This window comes from Trichechus manatus, unplaced genomic scaffold, assembly GCF_000243295.1.
Source record: "Trichechus manatus latirostris isolate Lorelei unplaced genomic scaffold, TriManLat1.0 scaffold00071, whole genome shotgun sequence".
Lineage (NCBI taxonomy): Eukaryota > Metazoa > Chordata > Mammalia > Sirenia > Trichechidae > Trichechus > Trichechus manatus.
Window position 1 is genome coordinate 8,898,296 of NW_004444007.1, and position 15,409 is coordinate 8,913,704.

A 15,409-nucleotide genomic window follows, 5' to 3' on the forward strand; every position below is an offset into this window, starting at 1 on the left:
CAAAAGGACAAATACTGTGTAGTCTCACTTATATGAAATAAGCAAATATATAGAAGCCAAAGATTATTAGTGGTTACTAGGAGTGGAAGAGAGGGGTTATGGAGGAATTTTTTGTTTAGTGGACATTGAGTTTATGTTCATGATGGTGGAATAATTTAGAAAAGGACACCGATACATGAAGAATGTAATCAATGTCACTGAGTTAAACACACAGAAGTTACTGAACAATAATTCACAGCAATAAAAAATAATGCCAAAAACAAACAAAATAATAAAAAACACAAGAAAACCACCCACTATGAGTTAGAGTTAGAGTCAACAGAAATAAACAACGATAGAAAATTCTGGAATTTAAAAATATGAATATGAAACAAATATGTCTAATATTTTGAACAAAATAAAAGACAGTATTTAAAGTATAACAGAGGAATAAGAGACCATAAAATTTTACCAGGATACTTGAAAGAGTTTCATGTAGAAATAAAACCATGTAATTATTGAATTTAGAAAGTCGATGAATATGTCAAGTATCATAATAGACACAGCTGAAGAGATATTTAGTGAACTGAAAGACATATCTGATGAAATTATAGAAAATTAAGCTTTGAAAGACAAAAGGGTGGAGATAAGAACAGAATGAAGTGAGAAAAATATAAAGATCTAGCATATGTAATTAGACTGGCAGAAATAGAAAAGACAGTATGTGGGAGAGGGAATCTACAGACAAGAATCTCAAATTATTTCAAGGTAGATAAATGGGAAAAAAAAAGACAAAACAAAAACAAACCTATACCTAGTGTATTAGTTTCCTATTGCTGCTATAACAAATTACTATAAACACAGTGGCTTAAAGCAACACAAATGTATTGTCTCACTCTCTGGAAGCCAGATGTCTAAAATGGGTCACTAGGGCTGTGTTCCTTCTGAATGCTCTAAGAGAGATATGATTGTGGAGGGGCACACAAGCATCACCAAGCTACAATTATCTTATGCTGTATTTCTTAATTTGGTTATATAGGCTTGCATTATGTTACTAGCACAATGTGATGTTTGCATTATATAACGGCATAGATTATGTCATACCGTAATAACAAGCGACTCCAAAAATCTCAATGACTTACGTACACAAGAATATATTTCTTGCTCATGTTACATGTCCATTGTATGTAAGATACATGTTCGCTTCACTCTAGGACCCAACTGACTGAAGAAATCCCCTTCTAGGTCTTTACTGGTCTTGTAGCACGGGGAAAAAAGGAAGTTGGTCGACTAGACTATGACTCCTAATTTTTCTGTTTCGAAGTGGCAAGGTCATTTCTAGTCGCTCCTTTGGTCAAAGCAAGTCATACTGAAACCTGATGGCAATATGACAGGGAAATGTAATCTCCCATAGGAGTACCCCACAGAGAGAAGTACCGTAGGGAAGCTTTCTTCCCTTTGGTAAAATAAATATACTCCACTCCCGCGTCCTGCTCCAAGGGTCTAAATGTGGATTCCCCTTAGTCCAACATTTGAGCAAAAACAAAGTTTTCTGCCTCTAACCTGTTGAAACTCATTGCCATCTACTCAATTCCAACTCACAGTGACCCTATAGGACAGAATAGAACTGCCCTATAGGGTTTCCTAGGCTGTAACCTTTATGGAAACAGAATGCCACATCTTTCTCTTGCAGAGCGGCTGGCGGCTTTGAACCACTGACCATTCAGTTAGCAGCCAAGTGCTTAATCACTGTGCAGCCAGGGTCCCTTTTTCTGCCCCTACAAGCCCCAAATGCAATGGTGGAACAAAGAGAGGTTAACTGCAATAACTGTACCTATTTGGAAAGGAAAGAAATGGAAGGATACACCAAATACTGCACCAGAGTAGTTTAATAAAACTTTGTGGGGCAAATTGCACCCTGAAGGTAGGAAATATTCTTGGTTGGGTTCTGATTCTGCTTCCTAAGTGTAGCTCCTAAGTCCATTATTTTCTACTGTCCTTGCCTCCACCCTGCGTGGTCCTTAAGTTTGTCCTTGGCTACATCAGAAGGGAAACCCTGGTGGCATAGTGGTTAAGAGCTATGGCTGCTAGCCAAAAGGTCAGCAGTTCAAATCTACCAGGTGCTCCTTGGAAACCCTATGGGGCAGCAGTTCTACCCTCTTGTATAGGGTCGCTATGAGTCAGAATTGACTTGATGGCAACGGGTTTGGTTTTGTATTCTTTTACGTCAGAAGGGGCCACTGTTGAATGTGCTCTTCCAGGGGCTTTCCAGTTTCCTCCACCTGCTCCATAACCAAAAAAAGTTTGAGGTCTCAAACTGGTAGTACAATTTCCCCTCAAAGTTAGTTAATTAGATTTAATATTACCCTCTCCATATATGATATGTAAATGACTTTTTAGTGCAAATTACTGAGTTCTGTTTAAAATTAAACATTGTGGGAGAGAAAATGCATTTACCCATTCCTAGTCACAGTCACACGCAAGAAAGTAGAGCTCCTGTGTTAAGAAAATGTGACCAGAGAGATAGCAGCAAGTTTCTGTTACGGCTGTAAGAATGAAATTAAAATGCATTTTCTCTTTTATTTCTAATGAACTTACTCTCAGGAACAGTAAAAGCATTGTTACCTACTCTAGCTTCTAAAGAATAGTTCAAGGTGAATAAATTGTATGGTTTCAGTCTATTGATTTATAGTTTATTGAAGTGTCCAGGCTACCTAACTTCTATAAATACTTCCAGCTGAAACAGTATTTAGGTAAGTTCAAGGCATTTTCATCAGATAAAAGATAGTATACAGCTCCTTAACTTCTTTAAAAAGCACATTGAAATTCAGCATTCCAATTACAACCAGCCAAGACTGGTTGTATTCTTTCAGAAAGGCACTTTTAAATATCAAATTTCGTTTCACGGATGCCATTTCCATTTCCTTCGTTATCCTTTCTTACTATCACTGTGTCTCCAGTATCAGTTCTCCACCTTCCCAGGTTGTGTTCTCAGGCAGCACAAGAGAAACATCATAATCTATCATAAAGAGACACCAAACTTCTGAGTATACCCATCCATGGATCCTGGGAAGTGGGGATTATCCCCTGACAAAATAATGTTCTCTAAAAATATGATTTCATTTTTTCAGGTATACTCTGAATAGAATAGATTATAGTTCGTGGAATTCCCATTCCTCAAATGCCTATGTTAGAAAGATTAAAGTGTATTTCCTGAATGAAAATCTCTCAACGGACAAAGGAAGTATTTGTTTCCCAAATTTATATTTTTCTTCTTAGGATCATATATTAGTTTTGTAGGGCTGCCGTAGCAAAATACCACAACATGTGTGGCTTATAAGAACAGAAATTTATTGTCTCACAGTTCTGGATGCTAGAAGTCCAAATCAGGGTATCAGCAATGTTGATTCCTTCCGACACCACTGAGGGAGAAACTTTTGCGTGCTTCTCGCCTAGATTCTGGTAGCTCCAGATGTTCCTTGGCTTGCAGCTACAGTGTTACATGGTGTCCTCCCTCTGTCTCCCTGCTTCTGTGTATCTTCTCTTTTATAAGGACACCAGTCATATAGGATTAGGACCCACCCTACTCTACTATGACCCCATCTTAACCTAACTGACAACATTTTAAAGACCTAATTTGCCAACAAGATCAGGAGTATTAGGTTGGCAAAACATAGGGAGTATTAGGACCTCATCATATCTTTTCAGGGGACACAATTCAATCCATAATAAATCATATCTTCCTTGTCAATTTCTCGATAACTAGAAAAATATGACGTCTTTCCAGATGTATTTCCAAAGGATTTTTAAGTTGTACTGAAATTAGACAAAACATAGTCTATCATTACCTCACTGTGTTCTTTCAATTTTGCAATATCAATGTTTATATGAAAATCCTGAGACATACAATAGCTCTACTGCTAACTGAAAAGTTGGCTGGTGTTCTAACCCACCAGCCACTCCAAGGAGAAAGATGTGGCTGTCTACTTATGTAAAGATTACAGCCTAGGAAACCCTATGGGACAGTTCTACCCTATCCTATAGGGTCGATATGAGTCAGAATCAACTCAACAGCAATAGGTTTGGTTTTTGTTTTTGTTCATTATAGTATGTAGTTACTTGAAAAAAATGATTTCCTATCCTCCCACATTTATTTGAATAGTTTGTTCTTGTTTCATTTTGCTTTTGCAATAAAGAACAATATCCATAAAAAAAAGGCATCCATGAAAATACAGAATAATTTAGATGCATATGTCTGAAATACCTGTGTGCACTGAAAGCCCCAGCATTTAATGAGGCTTTAATTTATTGTTGCATTATATAGAGTTAAAGTTCAGTTCAGTGATAATAATATAGTATCTAAAAAATAAACAGCTCTGTTATATAACTTCATGTATTTCTTTCTGAAAAACAGGAACTCAAAATCACCAAGAAGCTTTTTAGGTAAGGAAGAAGTTAAGAGTAAAGACCAATGTTGTATTTCCTCTATCTGGCTATACATAAGAATATTAATATGTGCTATTTTTTACCTGACCTGATAGTTATGAATAATAAAGCTATTTCATGTCTATAATGGATTTCAGTATCATTGCACCTGTTATCCAGCACTTAGGTCATTCGTAGCCTCAGTAGCTTTGGTATGTCTTTTACTTCTATGTGCCAATAGCCATGTCCACAGTTTTTCATTTTTGTTTTTTTTTCCCTCCTGAGAGATGGTCTTTCTCTCTCTTATTACTTAATTATCAGCAATTTAAGGTGTCTTAGTCATCTAGTGCTGCTCTAACAGAAATACCACGAGTGAATGGCTCTAGCAAAGAGAAGTTTATTCTGTCACAGTCCAGTAGGCTACAAGTCCAAATTCAGGGCGTCAGCTCCAGGGCAACGCTTTCTCCGTTGGCTCTGGAGGAAGGTCCTTGTTATCAGTCTTCCTTCGGTCTCGGAGCTTCTCTGCGCAGGAACCTCATGTCCAAAGGACACGCTCTGCTTCCCAGCACTGCTTTCTTGGTGGTATGAGGTTCCCACGTGTCTCTGCTCGCTTCTCTCTTTTATATCTCAGAAGAGATTGCATTAAGGCACTAATCTTGTCAGCCTCATCAGTAAAACCTCATCACAGTGATAGAATTTACAACACATGAGGAGATCGCATATAATCTCATCATAGTGGTAGAGTTTACAACACATAAGAAAATCACATCAGATAACACAATCATACAATACTAGGAATCATGACCTAGCCAAGTTGTTACCCACATTTTTTGGGGGACACAATTCAATCCATGACATAAGGTTATCAAACTTAGGGAGATTTACACTCTTACGTTCTTTTGTTTGAGCCATTTTGTTCAATTGAATGGATTTACTCAGAGCCACCTTAATTGATATGAACGTTTTAATAAAAACTGTGAATACTACAGCCTTGATGTGGTCCTTGCTACCAGTCTGAACTTTAATTGGCCTTTATTTTCAAGGCCTTCTCTTATTTTACTTGTCAAAGGTGAGAAATACTTGCATCTTTTATCTCTAAAAATGCTGGAATGTCTAGAATATATGGTTTTCTTGCAAATTGCCCAATTCATTTCTGAGTTTATCTCTTTCTTATATTACCTATTGGTGCACAGTAAAGACATTGCTTCCTAATCTCTTTGTTTCAAACTAAAAACCAAATTAACGTATTATGTTTACAACAGAATGAGGTTGTTTCCTTTCCAAACTCCAGTAGTAATTTCCTTGGTGTCTATTGCCCAGCACCAAAATAAATGACATGACATTTAGAAATTTTTACATTAGAACCCACTTCTGGTACCAATTTCTGTATGAATCACTTGAGTTAAGTTATGCTATGATCAAAACATCTTGGAGGCTTAACAAAACAAAGATTTATTTCTTGGTTAAACTGTACGATTCTTCACTCCAGGAGTGAAGTTAAAAGAACTGTCCTATATCTGAAGCATATTGATCTCCCAATCGGCAAATAAGAGGAGAGATGATGAATAAGACTGTGGCTCTTACAACTTTTGTTTAGAAAGAGCACAGGTCACTTCCACTCCCGTTCAATCAACCAAAGCAAGTCATATGTTCACACCTTATGTCATTGGGGAAAGAAAGTTTTATCCTCACATAGAGAAGTGTCCAATAAGAAGGGGGCCATAGTAGGAGGAAGAACAAACATTTGGAAAGATAACACAATCTTCCACACATTAAAATGTTCTCTTTCTTTAATAATGATAATACCTAACTCTTAGGGAGCATTTGCTATGTGCCAAACACTATTCTGAGCACTTTATCTGTATTAAGTTACTTAATTTTTATAACCACACTATTATGTAGAATTTATTATTATCCTCATTTTACAGATGAAAGATTTGAGGCACAAAGAGTTTAAGGTATCTTCTAAAAATTCATATAAATATATACTTGCCATGTTCATATTTCAACTAAGAGGATTAGTACCAGATTCTGGACTCAAACATTACAAGATATTGTCCCTCTTTAAGCTATTTATATGTTATATACATACTTTCACACATATATTTCAATATAAATTCATAGGTAAAAGGAAAATATTAGTGCTTTTCAAATCTCTTCTGACTCCAGGAATTGTTTAAAAAAATAGTTTACCAAATCATCTACCATCCATGAATAAGTATTGCCCACTTATCTGCCAAGAGGGAATTCCAAAAATGTGTTGTAAACCTGAAATAGCTGGTTGTATTTATTTTATTTTATTTTAATTTTTTATTGCCATGATAGAGTTCTTGACATGAAGACAGAGTAAGAAAGATTTCAAATGTTTATTTAAGTCCAAAAACAATGTTTTCATTCTCAACTTCTGTTGTGTGATTCCTCAGGAGACCTTATGCAATGACCTTTAAAAGTGAGATTCTCTTCACTGTATGAGAGAGGAGATGATTGACACAGCTATTTATTTATTTATTTATAGATGATACTCCTAACTATTAGCATTTGTGAGATATTTGGAAGAAATTATAGTGAACACAGTTTATTTTTATCATCGTCATTTGAATAGGTTAGAAAAACTTTGTTTAGATTATTTACTGAACTACTTCCTTAAGTTCAGTTCTTGGCAGCTAATTTTTTCTAAGAGATCCAACTAGTCAAACTCTGGGTGGCCCACAATATTAGATATTTTCTAATATTGAATACATTTAAATTAAATGACGTGTGTGGGGGGGGAACTGCTGATTGGTTCAGAGAAGTGCAAATATTCTTTAGACATATAGATTGAACAGATACTAATAAGACAATGTACTAATTTCTGAATAGTAAGCGGTTTAATGGAATCACAGGGAATGAAGAACCAAAGAGATTTTTGAAGAGAATTAAAACACATTTTATTCTAAAATTTATATAGTTGTTTAGGAGGGTAAACCTCAGGATATGTATAAATTATGCACCTGTCTTAAAGCTTCTGTTTAGAAATGGCACAGGTCACTTCCACTCCTGTTCAATTGAGCAAAGCAAGTCATAGAGTCAAATCTGATGTCACTGGGGAAAGAAGGCTTTATTTTCTCATAGAGAAGTGCCCAATAAGAAGGGGTCATATTAGGAGGAAGAACAGACATTTTGAAAGATAACACAATCTTCCACACATTACTAATGTTCTCTTTCTTTTAAGAGAAACTAACTGAGTAAGCAGCATAAACTATGCTCATCAAGAAAATACATTATCCTGGAAACGTGTGAGATGAGTGTTATTTAATCTGGAATTATCCTAAAAATCATGTCCCTATGACTAAATTCTATTTAACAATGGGAATACTAGTATGCTATATTTTCTTTAAAATTTTTTTTATTGCAAAACTCCAAGCTTCAATGTGATTCATACATAGGACTTTTGCTAACCTGGTTTTAATCAATTTAGTTGTCATGTTATTTTTTTCTCCATTGCATAATTGTTTTGCTATTTTGACTTCTACTATTTTATCTTAATTGAGACTTTTTTGCCTATATCTTGTATTTTTTTTAACTTAGATCTAATTTTGCTTAATGGAATACAGAAAGCTTTAGTGAAAGTGAAGAAATTCTGAGATTAGGCCATACTTCAAACCTTTTCATGGAGATGGTTTTAGCACTTACAAACACTGGGAAAGAACAAGCGTTTCGGAGTGAATGAAGATTCAAATCCATTTGGTGAACATAAAGTTTTGGATGAGATACCTAACTCTGTACACTTCTACCCAGCTCAGCAGAGGAGTGTGTGGGATAATATACATGAAAACATACAACACGATGTCTAGCACATATTAGGTACACAATAAATGTTAGTTTTCTGTCCTGGACCTGGTCTTTTAATCCTGTGTTTTAAAAATCAAAACGTTTTTTGAAAACAGCAAATTAAATTTTATGTGAACTCCTACCTACGAAATATATAAGCAGATATGCTCTGGTTGAGGTATCAGCTGGAGCACAGAGCTCATTGATTACTGTCCCTTCCTACCTCTGTTGCCCTGGATCAAACAGCCACTGGACTGTCATGGAGATAAATTAATTAATTTACAGAGGATTCAGGTAGATCTCAAATCAGCAGGAGAATTGTGGAAGAACTGAGACCTTACTTTATCAAACACTTTCTTTTATAGAACACAGTGTATATTGCTAGCTTGGTGATCTCATTCTATCCTGTGGCTTTAAAACTATCTTTATGGTGACTATTTTTTAATTCATATCTTCAGTTCAAACAACTCTCCTAAACTCTAGTCTCATATATCCAACTGCCTTTTTGACATTTATAATTAGTTGCCAATAAATATCTCAAAATTAATCTATCCAACACTGCCCTTCTTTATCTCAATTGATGGCAAGAGGCTTAGTGTGAATTTTACCCAAAGCAGAACACGAGGCAAGGATTAGGATGCAGGATCATAAGAAGCAGTAGAGAAGGAGTATGAAGGATGAGTTAGGGCAGGAAGATGAGTCAATATAAGAGTATGTTATCAAGTTCACTGTTATGAACAATGGGAACTCGATTCTACTAGAATCTCCTGAAAGCTATCAGAATGTCTTCAGAAACTCTCCATCTGAAAGGTAGGCTGCTGAAGCATTTATATACCGGTTTATCTTTCCTATTGTTGAGGGTGACCCCAGGGTATTAACTCTTCCACCCATTCTGCATTTCCTCACAGCATAAGTGGGCTCCTGCATCATCGGAGAGACCCAGAAAGGCACAATGAAACAAAAAGGCACAAGGGGCACTGTTGAGTAGGAAAGGGTCACTAGTATGATACTGTTGACCACACTTACGGCTGAAATAAGAGATTGTCCAAGGGGGCGTGTTGGGAGATATTGGAAACATCTGCTGCAGTTTATGCCTTTCTCTGCTCAGCTCTATGTGTGCCCTGCATTAAATCCAACCTGCCACTGGGTTTCCAAGGTGGTGGCTGGCCATAATCTTTATAAAATATTTATCACAACAGGGTTGGTAGAATAAGCTTCCATTGCCTCTGCTACATCTGCACCATGATTGATATTTAGGTGGAGTTCCTTTCTCCTTCACCTAAATTTAGATTTCCCTTATCCTCAGTCAGCATTTCAGCTAGTCTGGTTTGTTTGTCAGAGGAAAAACCCAGACTTTCAGCCTGAGTCATCGGTCGCCTTGCTCTTGTCAGGCTGGAGTTGCAATTAACACCAGACATGGAAACAGCAAAAGACACCCAAGCGAATATGAATTTCAGGTATAGTTCTCCCTTCACCTTAATGTAGCTACAATCCTAGCTTGTCGTGATAATCAAAGCTGATTACTCTCACAAGCATAATAACCCTTTCTTTGGTTTTCAGGTCTACCAGCCCAAAGTGAAGAGATGATAGTCATTGCTACAGGTTCAGTGGAATCCTTACTGTGCTCCCTGGTGGAAACTTTTACACTCTTGAGAACTGGGCATTCACTTCATAATTCCATAGGTTCCCAAGGTGACTGCTTTGAAGAAGAAAGTACTAATTTGATGTGTAAATCCTGGTAAAGTCGTGTGAATATAGTCAATTAATTACCTAATAGCTATAGGATCACTATAGGGTCACTATGAGTTGGAATCGACTTGACAGCAACAGGTTTTTTGCTTTTGTGTTTTTTTTGGTAATAGCTATACATTCTGGAAAAATCCACTGAAACCTTCAAGCCATTCACCTTTTTACTCTCTCTCTCTCTCTCTCACACACACCGCAATACAAACACTCCCACATGCCCAAGCACAAGACTGCAAATACTTTGAGAGCAAATAAGGATTATATTTGCTTTATATCCCCCTTGCCTAGTGGTGGTCTTGCAGCTACTTATAGTTCCTCAAGGAATGTGGTAGTTACTCAATAAAAATTCAGTGGATAATGACTGGGTTTTCAGGAGATTGGAAGAAGAAATGATGAGGGTAAAGGCATAGTTCTGAAAAATATAGTAAATTTGATGTTTTTAGTCCCTTTCTTATTCTACTGAATTTATAAGACAGTTTTCCCCCCGCCAATTCACTTCCTTCTTCAGAACAATGTCAAAACTTATAAGTCTTTTATGCTTTTAGGTTAAAAACAGACTTCAAGACTATGTACGGAAGCTTTTTTTATTTTGTAAATGAAGAATGAGAGCGATCATAAACCAAAACTCATTGCCATCAATTCGATTCTGACTCATAGCAACCCCATAAGACAGAGTAGAACTGCCTCTAGGGTATCCAAGGCTGTAAATCTTTATGGAAGCAGAATGCCATATTTTTCTCCCATGGAATGGCTGGTGGGTTCGAACTGCTGACCTTTCAGTTAGCAGCCAAGTCCTTTAATCACTGTGCCAACTTGCTATGCCCAAGATCACACAGCAACTAGGTATTTTGTCAACAAGGATTAAAATCCAGAATTCCTTCTACTTTGTCTTTTTCTAAATGGGTTTCTACTATATTTGGGGACATAAGAACAAAATTCATGAACATATTAGGAAACACTAAAAAGCTACAGATAGTAAAATATAAGGAGTGTCTTACAGAATGTATGCATAAAAATTTTTCCCAAAAAGTGATAAATCAGTCATAGTAAGGGTATTGGAAGAAGGCTTCATAGTGAAGGTAATACTAAGAAAATGCTTATTAGGTAGGTTTAGAGGAAACATAACAGACTTCTAGGGCATGGAATGAGATTGAAAGCGAATGTGAGGTCTGAAATTTGTTGCATATATTTGAGGCAGAGCTAAGGGACTGGTCTTGGATAGAGAAGAAAGTCAACTTTGACAATATTCCAACTCCTAGAACTACAGACTAATACCTATCCTTTGCTTTATTCTTGTTTTTTATTTTAAATTTCTGAAGATATAGTATATTTGAATGTTCTATGTACATATAAAATTCTCCTTCCCACATATGTCTCCAATTTGCCTGGTACCTCCTCCCTCACCAGTAATCAAATTTGTTCGTTTCTGGTGTATTTCCCTAGTTGTTGTTAGGTTCTGTCTAGTTGGCTTTGACTCATAGCAACCTAATCTATAACAGGACGAAATATTGCCCGGTCCAGCACCACCTCACAATTGTTGCTATGTTTGAGCCCATTGTTGCAGCCACTGTGTTGATCCATCTCATTGTGGGGAAGGGTTCTTCCTTTTTTGCTGACCTTCAATTTTACCAAACATGATGTCTTTCTTCAGTGATGGGTTCCTCCTGATGACATGTCCAAGTAAGAGAGACGAAGTCTTGCCATCCTTGCTTCTAAGGAGCATTCTGGCTGTACTTCCTCCAAGTCAGATTTGTTTGTTCTTCTGGCAGTCCATTGTATATTCAATATTCTTCATCAACTCCATAATTCAAAGGCATCAATTTTTCTTCAGTCTTCCTTATTCATTGTCCAGCTTTTGCATGCATATGAGGTGATTGACCCAATGCAATACGTCCTTTGATTTCTTGACTGGTTCTTCCATGGGCATTGATAGTGGATCAAAGTAAAATGAAATCCTTGATAACTTCTATGTTTTCTCTGTTTATCATGATGTTGCTTATTGGTCCATTTGTGAGGATTTTTGTTTTCTTTATGTTGAGGTGAAATCCATACTGAGGGCTGTAGTCTTTGATCTTTATCAGTAAGCGCTTCAAGTTCCTGTCATCTGCATATTGCAGGTCATTAATGAGTCTTCCTCCAATCCTGATGTCATGTTCTTCTTCCTATAGTCCAGCTTCTTGGATTATTTGCTTATCATACAGATTGAATAAGTATGGTGAAAGGATACTACCCCGACATACACCTTTCCTGATTTTAAACTACAAAGTATTCCCTTGTTCTGTCTGAATGACCACCTCTTGGTCTATGTATAGGTTTCTCATGAGCATAATTAAGTGTTCTGAAATCCCCAGTTTTTGCAGTGTTAGCCATAATTTATTATGACCCACACTGTCGAACACCTCCATAGTTTTTTATATGTAAATAAAACAAGCACAAATAATTGTTATTATTTTCACTTCTTTTTACAAAAAATATAAATACATAGTTCTACATCTTCCTATTTTTTACTTAACAGTATCTTGTAGAATTTTCCATATCCCTTCACTCTTCTCTCTCTTTTGTATTTAGTCAATAGTGTTTCCTTTATAAATGTGCTTATATTTATTTTACTTGATTTTCAGCTTTAAATGATAGCCTTTGATTCCCAGAAATCCAGCAAGCTTATTCTACCCTCCATCTCTTGTCTCCCCATTCTCTCCAGATTTGTGTTTGTTGTATTGGGCAGAGTCATAGCATAAAATATTTATTATTTATTCTTTCATACTAATCTTTTAGAGCTTAGTTACTCAGTTAAATTTTAAATGCTCACCCCAGTCCTTTGCCTTATTTCTGTGATTGTTTTCTGGTTGGCTGAAATTCACCGTCTAGAATTTTCCTCAAGAAGAGCTCTGGGAAAAATATTTTCTTATATCCTGGCAAGTTCAAAATTGTTTATTGTCTTTTTACTTGAAAGTCAGCTTGGCTGGATATAAAATTCTTGGATCATAGTGTCTTTACGTTTGTATCTTGTAGGTGCTGCTCCAGTATAATCTCCATATTTCCCCACAGAATTATTTTTTTTCCTCTTAGACAATCTTTTTGCCAAGCTGACCAATGTTTTTGATTATTATTGTCTTAGGCTGGGTTCTCTAGAGGAGAAAAACCTGTGAAGCGTATATATAAATATATATAGAGAGATTTATTTCAAAGGAATGGCTCATGCAGTTGTGGAGGCTGGCAAATCCCAAATCTGTGGGTCAGGCATCAGGCTGGAGGCTTCTCTCAGCTCACGTGGTTGCAGGGACTGACAAGACCAAAAGAAGCAGGTCAGGTGGAAGGCTGCTGGCTCACAGGGTTGCGGGAGCTGGCAAATTCCAAAACCTGCAGATCAGGAGGCAGGCTACTGGCTCATGTCCCAAGAAACGGGGGTCAGAGGATCATGAGTCAGATGTAGGATGGAGAGAGAGTGAGTTTTGCCAGAACATGTATGTATATATATTGGATCTAGGCCACACCCCAAGGAAACTCCCCTTTCAACTAATTGACTGTTCACATCAGATCACAAAATGGAGGATAATTACATAATATCTGCCAAGTCACCGAGAATCATGGCCTAGCCATGTTGACACATAACATTAACCATCACAATTATGCTCTGAATCTATTTTCCCCAGAATACAGTGTGCCTTTTTGATTTGTAAATTCAGATTATTCTTTTATATCAGTCATGTTTTCATACTGGCACCTGCAAGTATGTGTTTTGTTTAGGGGATCAGGTAATGTATACTCTCAATCTTATTTGTTTCTATGTCTACCATTAGTAGCTCCTTACTTTCAGTTGCTTTTATTCATTTTTCTCATTTCCATTCTCTGTGACTCTTACAGTGTTTTCAATAGTGTCTATTCTTCCTCATTCTTTTTTGAATATTATAACTACTTCTACAATGATTGCACTTTCTTCTACTTCCTCCTTGAATTCTACCTGCTCACCTTATATTTTGGCTGATTTTTGACGTATCTTCTTTTTCCATAGTTCTTGTACTTCTGATTTATAACATTCTTGTAGAGGAAATTGCATCATTTTACATTTGAGATGGAAAACATATTTTTCATCTTCTTCATAGCAACATTTTCATTGTAGGTGTTCTTATTCTGTTGGTAAATTTTAAGCTGTGCTGATCCTCTATGAGATTCTTCTCTTACTTTCTCCTGCATATCTTTTGCAGGATCTCAGCTGTTTGACAGCTTTCCTACAAACTTGGAGTTTGTAGATTACATGTTTTCTAGCTTTGCTAAAAATGTAGTTTGCATATTTTATTTGTTAATTTTTTTATGACTTCCAGGAGGAGAAAGGGAAAGAAACTGTCTTATACAGCCATGTTCTTACTGAATATCCTAAATTATCTCTCTTATTATTTCCAAATTCTGACATGAGAATGTGGTTGTCCCACTGAGTTCATTAGAATGGAAATTAAATTAAAAAAAGAAGTATAAATTCAGTATTATGAAAAAGAACATGAATAATTTCTTCATTATGCTAGCTAGACAATCTCAAAGTAAAAACTGCCTATGTTTAGAACAGTTTAATGCCATTTTTCATGTTGTAAGTATAACATTTAGCCCTGCTGGGGAATAAAAGAAGAAGGCACATACCTTAGAAGTTCAAAATTTATCACATATTTCTTAATGAGAATGGTAGAAATGATTAATTGCTTGTTCTGGTTACAAAGCAACCCAAAGGACCAAAATAGCCAATTTTATTATTTTGATGGCTGTTTACACTGCTGAAGCCTCTGTATGAATCCCAGTTGTTAACCATATGTGCGGTAATCTTCATAAATGAAATAAGTTTCTTCATGACTACTTAAAAATATGTACAACATATGCAACCACGCTCTTTTTGTCAGAATGAGGGATTATCAGCACCAGTTATCTTCAATGTTGCTCTAAAAAAATCAGATTATAGTATTAAGTACAGGAGAATCAAAAGCCATGAGATATGCTATACCACAGAACTCCTGCCTTCTTTGTGCACGATAGTCATCTGCTAAATGCTTGGAATACCAGTCAACCGCAGAAACATTATTTTTTTAATTAGCAATCTAACTACTGAAGTTGGAAAATTATTTGGTACATCCAAGTATAAGACTGTGCAGAGGTTCCACAAGAGAGAGGAAGAGACCCTATAACTCCTTAAGTGTTCACTTTCCCCCTTTACTTTACATGTTATTTTACCGGCCTTAATGTTACTTAGATCCACTCACACGTGGTTTTAGTTTAAATTTAAGTGAATTAACAAGACTTGCCAAGAAATTACATTCTTTGATTTCCTTAGCTTTTCTCTATTTAGTAAGAAAATAGATGCTAAAGGAGGATGGTTAAAGAGAACTTTTGACCAAAAAGGATAGCAGATGTCATACTTTTTTCCAAATGTCATAACATTTGTTTCAATTAACTTAAATTAATTCAT